Here is an 8516-nt window from a genome sequence, read left to right as displayed (position 1 = left end):
AAAAAAAAAAAAGAGAGAGAGCGAGAACCCATACCCAGAACCCCTTTTATTAAGGCATTAAACCCACTCACGAGATCTCTTAAAGGCTCCACTCGTCAATACCATTACATTGGCAATTAAATTTCAACACAAATTTTGAAGGGGACAAACAAAGAATAGCAGATATCTTACAGACAAAGATAAGAAGAACAGCAGGTTTCTTGTTGTAAACCACGTAGGCTACATGACAGTGGCATGATATCATTTTAGAGCTAAAGAAAAAAAGGTCAACCTAGCAATCTAAATTCAGGGAAAATATCTTTCAAAAATGAGGGGAAATGAAGACTATTTCAGAATAAAGGAAACTAAAAAATCAATTGCCAGAAAACTTGAAGAAGGAAAATGATATCATAGTAAGATTGTAAGTAAATATAAAATAAAATTTCTCTTATTTTTTAGCCATCTTAAACGTAATTGTATTAGTCAAGATTTTCCAGAGAAACAGACCCAGCTGCATGTGGATAGATGGAGAGATAGATATAACTTTGTTTTAAGGAATTGACTCACAAAATTGTGGAAATTTGGTAAGTCCAAAATCTGCAGGGTAGGCTGGAAGACTAGAGGCTCAAGAAAGAGTGACAATTTTAGTCCAAAGGTAGAAACTATAATCCCAGGAGAGCCAATGGTGTAGTTCTAGTCCAAGTTTGAAGGCCTGAGAACAAGGAGGGCTGATGACGTAAGTTCTAGTTCAAGGGCAGATCATTGTCCCAGCTTAAAAACAGTCAGGCAGAGAATGAATTCTCCCTCACTACTAACCCTCCTTCCTTGATTCTATTCAAGACTCCAGTGAACTGGATGAGGTGCATCCACATTGAGGAGGTCAATCTGTTTTACTCAGTCTACCTATTCAAATGTTAATCTCTTCCAGAAACACCCCCAAAGACCATGCAGAATAATGTTTAATTAAACATCTGGACCCCCCATGGCCCAATCAAGTTGACACATAACATTGTTACAGGCAGTTTGCTGGCAGAATTCCTTCTTGCTCAGGAGAAGTCAATCTTTGTTCTATTAAGGTCTTCATCCGATTGGATGAGGCAAGTCCACATTATGGTAGATAATCTGATTACTCAAAGTCCACTGACTTAAATGTTTATCTCATCCCAAAAACACCTTCAGAGAAACATCTAGAACAATGTTTGACCAAATATCTGGGCACTGTGGCCCAGTCAAGTTGACATGTAAAATTAGCCATCGCACTAATTGACTACATAAAATAATCACAATGTACCATAAAATTTGTAACATATGTAAAATTGAAATTTATAATTTAAAATTGGTAAATATGAAGTATGATAAGCAGTAGTACAAAGGATGAGAGGAAGGAAATGCAAGTATACTGTGGTAAGGTTTTTACACTATACTTGAGGTGGTATAAAATTATTTGTAGGTAGACTATGATTTGTTAAAGATGTATATTATAAATCCCAGGGTAACCACATCAAAACTAAAAAAAAAATGTGTAGCTGAACGCCAGGCATGGTAGCTCATGCTTATAATCCTAGCACTTTCGGAGGCCTAGGTGGGAAGATCAGTTGAATCCAGGAGTTTGAGACCAGCCTGGGCAACATAGTGGGACCCTGTCTCAATAAAAAATGTGAAAATTAGCCAGGCATGGTGGCGTGTACCTGTAGTCCCAGCTACTCAGGAGGCTGAGGTGGGAGGATCACCTGAGCTCCAGGAGGCTGAGGCTGCAGTGAGCTGAGATTGCATCACTGCACTCCAGCCTGGGTGACAGAGTGAGACCTCATCTCAAAAACAAAACACAACAAAACAAAACAAAACAAAAAACGTGTAGCCATTAGTGAAGATAAATGCTCTCATAAAAAAAAATACTTAATCCAAAAGAAAGAAAGGATGGGGGAAAGGGAACAAAGAACAGATGGAACAAACAGAAAATAGCGAAAAGATCGATTTAAATTTAACCATATCAATAATGCATTATGTGTAAATGGTCTTAATACTCCAATTTAAAGACAGAGATTGTCAGATTGGATAAAGAGAAAAACTATACTCAACTATGTGCTATAATGCAACTAATACTTCATATAAAGACGCAGGTTAAAAATTAAAACAATGGGAAAATATATACTATGCAACTACTTAATGCAACTACTTATCAAAAGAAAGCTGGAGTGGCTTTATTAATATCAGACAAGATAAACTTAAGAACAAGAAACATTGTAAGAATTAAAGAAGGGCATTTTCTAATGATAAAGGGGTCACGTCAACAAGAAGCCACAGCTATTTTAATTGTAGATGCCACTGATAACAGCACTTTAAATATATTAAACAAAAGCTAAAGATCTGAAAGTACATGTAGAAAACACTACAGTTATAGTTGGAGATTGTATTTGTAAATATGAAGTTAACGAAAATTAGGCAAAATTAATTTAATTTTCATGTATTTTGAATGAGTATTTCATTCGTGGTTTAAAATCAGAAGGATATAAAATCAGAAGGATATAATGTATAACTACATTGTCACACATTTCTTAGCCAGTTCTCATTGAAAACAACCACTGTTACCATTTTAAAAATATTGCCTAAAGATATTTTATGTATATGTAAAAAAATTTTATTCTTTTTCTTTTCTTTTCTATTTTTGACAGAGTCTCACTCTGTTGCCCAGGCTGGAGTGCAGTGGCACGATCTCGACTCACTGCAACCTTCGCCTCACAGGTTCAAGTGATTCTTGTGTCTCGGCCTTCTGAGTAGCTGGGATTACAGGCACGTGCAACCACGCCTGGCTAATTTTTGTATTTTTAGTAGAGATGGGGGTTTCACCATGTTGGCCAGGCTGATCTTGAACTCATGACCTCAAGTGATCTGCCTGCCTCTGCTTCCCAAAGTTCTGGGATTACAGGTGTAAGCCACTGCACCCGGCCCTCTTGTTTTTCTTTTTTAAAATTCAAATGGTAGCACACTATTCACGTTTCAGAACTCCATTTTATTTCACCACTTATTAATGTTTTGATTCCATTACTGGCACATATAACTCTAAGTAAGCGTTAGGGCTTGTCACTTTCTGCATAGCTCTGTGGATTCTTCTTTTGTATGCAATTGTGCGTGCTATGGTTTGAAATTTTTAAACAGGTTTCAGTCCCCCAGGGAGAGTGTATTCATTTTTTTTTTAAATTGAGATGTAATTCACACACCGTTAACATTCACCTTTTTAAAGTGTACACTCGTGGTTTTTTGCTATACTCAGAAAGTGGTGCAATCACCACCCCCTTCTTTTCCAAAACATTTTCATCACTGTATCCATTAGCAATCATTCTCCATTTCCCTTTCCCCTGTACTATGAAACCAGTAATCTACTTTATGTCTCCACAGATTTGTTTTCTCTGGACATTTCATACAAATGGAGTCATACGATAATAGCCTTTTGTGTCTAGCTTCTTCACTTAGTATAATATTTTCAAGTTTCATCTGTGTTGAATGACTTCATTCCTTTTTGTGGCTAAATATTTCATTTTGTGACTATATCATATTTTGTTTGTATTAAAATTTTAAACATCCTTCTTAATAATATACATCCTTGTATAATTCAATCAACACAGGACCAGGTGGCACTATCTAGTATACATTACAATAGAAGCCCCTTTAGACTGTGAATTTGAAAAGGTCTACTTTCAATATACTACAATTTTATACTTTTTATAGGGATATTTAGACATGAGTTGAGCACATTTAGGAGAATCAAGAAACCTTGCCACAGGCTTCTGGGAAAGATGGCAGTTTATGTCTAAGTTTCTGAAGCTTTTCTCAGAACTGGAAATGGCCAACAGACATTCAAAAAAACAAAATGCTCCCAACTAACTTGTTTTGAAACCAGGGAATGTTGCCAACCACATTCCACAAAATTCAAAGAATTTCTATTAGTTATGGTGCAACGAGCCCGGACTGAAGAGACAGGGAAAGGAACTCCTGGAAACCCAGCTGGAGCCCTTTCATTTAGAGAGAGACTGAGGAAGAGTGGGAGATGTGGCTATAAGAGTCCAGCTTATACTGGGTCGGGCACGGTGGCTCTCGCCTCTAATCGCAGCACTTTGGGAGGCCGAGGCGGGCAGATCACGAGGTCAAGAGATCGAGACCATCCTGGCCAACCAACATGGTAAAACCCCGTCTCTACTAAAAATACAAAAATTAGCTAGGCATAGTGGCGCACGCCTGTAGTCCCAGCTACTCAGGAGGCTGAGGCAGGAGAATCTCTTGAACCCAGAGGCGGAGCTTGCAGTGAGCCGAGATCGTGCCACTGCATTCCAGCCTGGGCAACAGAGTGAGAGTCTGTCTCAAAACAAAACAAAACTCAAACAAAAACAAACAAACAAACAAAAAGAGTACAGCTTATAGTAACAAAAAGTAAATGGAGTATTTTCTTTGATTCGTCTTCTCAGTAATTTAGGGCTTCACGTCAAGGAAAAGAAGGATTTTCCCAAACAGAACTATCAGTGCTCACTTTCCCACCAAGAGAAAGGGAAACTGTATCAAATGGTGGGTGTACCAAGAGCGACTATCAAACCAAAGAGCAATGGACATGGGAATCTACCTTCCTATGAGAGAGGGTGAAATACAGAAGTCAAATAATAAAGATTATTTCCTCATCCTCATCTGATCCCAGGCAGGCCCTCAGCTCTCTCCAACGTTGTTTAGATTTCTTTTAGAACAGTTATGAGAAGACCATACATCATCAGCCCTCCAGCTGGATTTAAGAGGCGATTTTAAGTGGTGCCTAGGATTAATAAGAAGGCTCAGGAGAATACATGCACACTATTTAGGATAAATATTCCAGTCCTGTGTTTACCTCCATATTTCTAAATAATATGTCAATACTCTCTTTGTTTTTTAACTTTAGAGATTATACTGGCTTCCCATTTTGTTAGATGCTGCTTAGCACACATATATATCTCCAGACCCCAAACTCGTATCCCTTTTTAATCCTCTGGAATAGTTATATCATTGTTTCTACTTAAATCCCTATTAAACATTTGTATTAATGGACTAAATTAATATTGCTCTCAGCTTGGCCAAGTAGCGTACTGATTGTTTCTTTTTCTTATTCAACTTTCTGTTTTTCCTGTACATAGTAATTGTCTGATTTATTTTCATTTGTTCATTTCCTTGTACCTTGCAGCCTTTGCTAATTTTTCTTCCTTCTTTCAGTATGAGGTCCGACATGGTCAAATCTTGCAGGAATCTATCCATCCCATTTATTTTTCTGAAGACCATCCTGTGATCTTCAGTGATTACCCTCTAGGCCTGCTATCCAGCTGTCATCCTGGGACTTTCCTTTTCTTTTCTCCTGTGTTAGGTTTCCTATTTCCTGCCTACTGTATCTTCCTTCTTAGTTTAATCCCTATTTTCAGTGATGCTTATAATTTTGGAGCTTCCTGAGAAAAGGTGCAGGAGAAGTAAATTTTGGGGCAACTTTGCATGCCTGAAAATATGGTTTTTTTTTTGTTTTTTGTTTTTGTTTTTTTTGCCCATTCCTGTAATCCCAGCACTTTGGGAGGCCAAGGCGGGCAGATCACTTGAGGTCAGGAGTTCAAGACCAGCCTGGCCAACATGGCGAAACCCCATCTCTACTAAAACTACAAAAATTAGCCAGTGCTAATTATAGGCGAGCACCTGTAATCCCAGTTACTAGGAAGGCTGAGGCATGAGAATCGCTTGACCCTGGTAGGTGGAGGTTGCAGTGAGCCGAGATCACACCACTGCACTCTAGCCTGGGTGACAGAAAGACAGAAAGAGACTGTCTAAAAAAAAAAAATTTTTTTTTATATTCTCATACCTATTTAAGAGTTTTTAGTTAGGTACTGACTTGCAAATGGCAGCTCATTTACTCATTTACCCTCAGAATTTAGAATACTTGTTCAATTTATCTTCTTTAAGTATATTTAGAAAATACTTAAATCGCAAATATTAGGTACCAGACACTGTTCTGAGTGCTTATAAATACAAATTCACCTCATCCTCATAACAACACTATGAGGTAGATACCATCATTAATGCCATTTTTCCCATGAGGAATTGACTGTGTAAGGTAACATTGCTCATAGAGTATAGAGTCAGGATTCAAACCCAGCAGCCAGGTTTCCAACCTTCACCCTATGCTGCCACCTCTGATATAGCTGTTGTAAAGTCAAATAGCTGTTGTAAAGTCAAATCTGTCATTTCTATGGGACCTGTTTTTCTGTCTGGAAGCTTTTAGGATCTTATTTTTGATGTTCTAAAATTTTTTGATAATGTGTCCTAGGGATCTTTTAATATTCATTTTGTGTAATTGTGGATCCTTTTAATTTACAGTTTTATGTCCTTGAATTCTGGGAATTAAGTGTGTGTATATAAAATAATTTCCCTCCCATTATTTTCTCTGTTCTTCTTCCTTTCTGGAAGTCGTCTTCTGGAGTGATCCTGTTTTTTTCATCAGAGCTGCTGGCATTCATTACCACTCAGATGTTCCTACTATAACATAGGCTTCATCAGAGGCTGGGCTGATAATTTAATTGCAAAAAGCTTTCTATTCTTGTTCTAAATTCCAGGAGGAAGTTTTCTTTATTATTATTAACAAGTCCTTGATTTCAAAGAAAAGTGAAGGATTTTCTTGAGTTTTATCTTCCAATTGCTCTATTGATTTTTAAAAAGTCATTGCAGTTGTATTTTTATTTCCAAGATCTCTTTCTCGTTCTCTGAATTTTTCTGTTTTTTTTTTTTTTTCTTTTTTCATTTTGAGACAGATTCTCACTCTGTTGCTAGGATGGAGTGCAGTGGCACGATTTCGGCTCACTGCAACCTCCGCCTCTCAGGTTTGAGCGATTCTCCTGCTTTAGCCTTCTGAGTAGCTGGGACTACAGGCACGCACCACAATGCCCAGCTAATTTTTGTATTTTTTAATAGAGACGTGGTTTCACCATGTTGGCCAGGATGGTCTCAATCTCTTGACCTCGTGATCCATCTGCCTCAGCCTCCCAAAGTGTTGGGATTTCACTCGTGAGCCACTGCGCCCGGCCGAATTTTTCTTTTATGTGGCTTCCTGTTGATGATTTATATACACAATATATTCTTATCATTCTGAGGGGAATAATTACAGTGTTTTAAATTTCAAGATTTCTTCTGCTTTTGCACTTTTTTTTTCCTCTTCAAGTTCCTTTTTTCAGTTTGTTTGAATCTCTATTTTTATATTACTGTAAATGTCTGGAAATACTTGGTTGTCCATTCATATTGCGGAGCAAGAGATCCAAAATCCCAAGTCTCCGTTTTCCATTTTTCTCCCTTTTTTATAGTACTGGACAACTCCATTTTCTGTATCTTTTCAGGGTTAGGTGGAGTCAATGAACTTTCTTCTCATCAGTATCTCTCTGCAAGCACTGGTTTCACTTTCTACTGTTCTTATAGGTAGTTACTATCCTTCCACCTCTTTCCATCTTCATATTTTTGTGGGCTGCAAATGTCTCTAGCATTGGAATTTGTGTTTCTGTTCTCATTCCCTTTGTTGTCTGAAGGAGATTTCTGAGAGAAGTGTGTAGAAGTATCTTCATTTTGCCATTTTAAATGAAGGTCAACCACTGTTCTTGAAACAACTTTCTTTCTTGGCTTCTGTGACTCCACAGTCTTTGGGTCCTCCTCTGTATCCTGATGACTTCCCAAATTTATATTTCCATCTACTATTTCTCCGCAGAGTCTCCATGTTGTCTATTTTTTACATGCATCTCAAGCTTAACATGTCCAAAACTGAATTCTTTTTTTTTTTTTTTTTTTTTTTTCTTTGAGACGGAGTCTCGCTCTGTCGCCCAGGCTGGAGTGCAGTGGTGCGATCTCGGCTCACTGCAAGCTCTGCCTCCCGGGTTCACGCCATTCTCCTGCCTCAGCCTCCTGAGTAGCTGGGACTACAGGCGCCCACAACCGCGCCCAGCTAATTTTTTGTATTTTTAGTAGAGACGGGGTTTCACCGTGGTCTCGATCTCCTGACCTTGTGATCCGCCCGCCTCGGCCTCCCAAAGTGCTGGGATTACAGGCGTGAGCCACCGCGCCCGGCCCAAAACTGAATTCTTGATTTTCATCCCTAACCCTGTTCTTCCCCTAGTCTTTCACATCTCAGTAAACAGCAGCACTATCCACCTGGTTGTTCAAGCCAAAGGCCTAATATTTTTTTCTCCTTATTTTACAACCTTCTGTCCACCACATTTAATCCAATCCATTTAATCTAAGATTCTTATTCCAAAATATAACTTTAGTCTTTCTATCTTAATCCAAACTGCTATAATTTCTTACTAGGATTCCTGACAAACCTTCCTAATTGGCCCTTGCTTCTCCTTTTTTCTTTCAACCTCATTCTTCAGACAGCAGTCCTAATAAACTTGAAGCATCGATCAGACCATGTCAGTCCTTTCCCCTAAAGACCCTAGTAACTTCTCATGGCATTTCCAAGAACGTCTATGCTTGTACGACATTGGGAATGACCTGGTTTTTTCCAA

At 38.4% G+C, this 8516-nt stretch overlaps 1 non-coding gene across 1 annotated transcript; it reads right to left on the bottom strand.

Moving 5' to 3' along the window:
• Nucleotides 1–6459: 6459 nt before the first annotated feature.
• Nucleotides 6460–6539, bottom strand: LOC112426604 (small nucleolar RNA SNORD74). Its single transcript, XR_003017981.1, has one exon. It is a non-coding gene; the product is annotated as a small nucleolar RNA SNORD74 (small nucleolar RNA).
• Nucleotides 6540–8516: the final 1977 nt, after the last annotated feature.

This window comes from Macaca nemestrina, chromosome 9 (assembly GCF_043159975.1).
Source record: "Macaca nemestrina isolate mMacNem1 chromosome 9, mMacNem.hap1, whole genome shotgun sequence".
NCBI lineage: Eukaryota > Metazoa > Chordata > Mammalia > Primates > Cercopithecidae > Macaca > Macaca nemestrina.
Note: the sequence above shows the minus strand (reverse complement) of the source record. Positions and strands in the feature narration are given on the sequence as shown.